At 39.6% G+C, this 1,522-nt stretch overlaps 1 protein-coding gene across 8 annotated transcripts in view; it reads right to left on the bottom strand.

Moving 5' to 3' along the window:
• LOC107100653 (zinc finger protein OZF-like) overlaps positions 1-1,520 on the bottom strand; it is a 10,072-nt gene extending 8,552 nt beyond the window's left edge. For all 8 annotated transcript variants that reach the window (XR_001482028.1, XR_001482030.1, XR_001482029.1 and 5 more), the window contains exon 1: positions 1,396-1,520. The gene's annotated coding sequence lies outside the window, so the exon portion shown is untranslated. The remainder of the gene's footprint in view (positions 1-1,395) is intronic.
• Positions 1,521-1,522: the final 2 nt, after the last annotated feature.

The following is a 1,522-nucleotide window of genomic DNA, read 5'->3' on the forward strand; positions in this document are numbered from 1 at the left end:
TGAGCTCTCTGCTGGACTCACGGAACCCTGAAACCTGCCTGGCTTTCTACAGGACTCACGGAACCCTGAAACCTGCCTGGATCTGTCGGTTCAACAATACAGACAAAAACTTCAGATATTTTCAGATACGTCAGAAAGTCAGATGAAGAGTGTTGGAGTGGCTTCTGTTATCGCGGATCTAAATATCGTATCAAATCGTAGTTAGTGATCATTTGTCTGTTTCTACAGGAGAGCTGGTGGCATTAATGCCGGCACTACAAACCTGCCTCTGTTATTGTTTGCTCAGATTCTAGCAGAGCTCTGATTAGTTTTAAGGAAATGTCTTCATAATATACATTAGAAATAATGTTTGATATTGTTCACCGTGTTACTAGAATAAAAAGACATGCGCTGCAGGTTACCTTGTTCTGGCTTCCAGCTTCACATAGGAGGGCAATGAGCTTCTATGCTAACAATTAGCATTAAATACAGTAAAGCAGAAATGAAATCTATAGAAAAGGTGAAGATTTGGCAGGAAGGAGGACAGAGGACGTAAAGGAAGACATTTCTATAGAGTTCAATCAAATAAGGAAGAGACAGGAGGGACCCTAACTTGATTTTAAGAAGGTTGAGACTGGGACATACAGGACTTAATAATACTGCATATAAAAGGGAAATATGTAACAGGGAACTGGGATTACTGGGATGAAGTGGCAGATTTAGAACATGTGCTGATATACTGGAGACAATATCAACAAAGGAGAGATTAGGATTAAATCTGATCAATAGAAGGCATAGTTTAATGTTTTCAGTTTACTGCTATTAGACTCAGGGCATATTTTATTTAAGTATATGTTTTCTTCTTCTTTTAGGAAAACAGGTTTATATTATAGAATGTAGGGAAATTTTTAAATTCTAATCCACCTACTATTCAGAAGGTGGAGCTAATGCGCACCTAAACGTTGCTTACCAACCGCCATTAAACAAAAGAAGAAGAAGAAGGAAGTTTAGTTTGAACTGGAGCAAAGCTTTTATTAGAGACAGATTCTGGTCATTAATCAAAAACCTGATAAGTTAAAAGTTGGATTAACTTCCTTCTAAAATGTGATTTCATGTCACAAACATCTGTCTCTCCTTTTCCAGACTTTATCCTGCTGAGTTCTGACATACGGACAGAAGTTTTCTCCACAATAAACTTTGATTTAGAATCACAGAGACATTCAAACAAAAATAACTCAATATTCTCTGCAGGCTGGATCCAAACCAACATTAATGATGAGGGAGATGAACAAACTCGTCTGCTCACAGACTTTCTGAGGAGCTTCAGTTTCAATAACTGGCAGAAAATCAGATGGAACTGAAGCAGGATATTCAGAAACCATATTAATGTCTAGGACATGTAATGCATCAACCAACCGTTCAGGGGAATAATTCCTCCTCCTGCAGGTCGCTGCCGTCCGTCTGGATGTTAGCAGGTCGCTGCCGTCTGGATGTTAGCAGGTCGCTGCCGTCTGTCTGGATTTTAGCAGGTCGCTGCCATCCG

Source organism: Cyprinodon variegatus, unplaced genomic scaffold, assembly GCF_000732505.1.
Source record: "Cyprinodon variegatus isolate N-32 unplaced genomic scaffold, C_variegatus-1.0 Scaffold996, whole genome shotgun sequence".
NCBI lineage: Eukaryota > Metazoa > Chordata > Actinopteri > Cyprinodontiformes > Cyprinodontidae > Cyprinodon > Cyprinodon variegatus.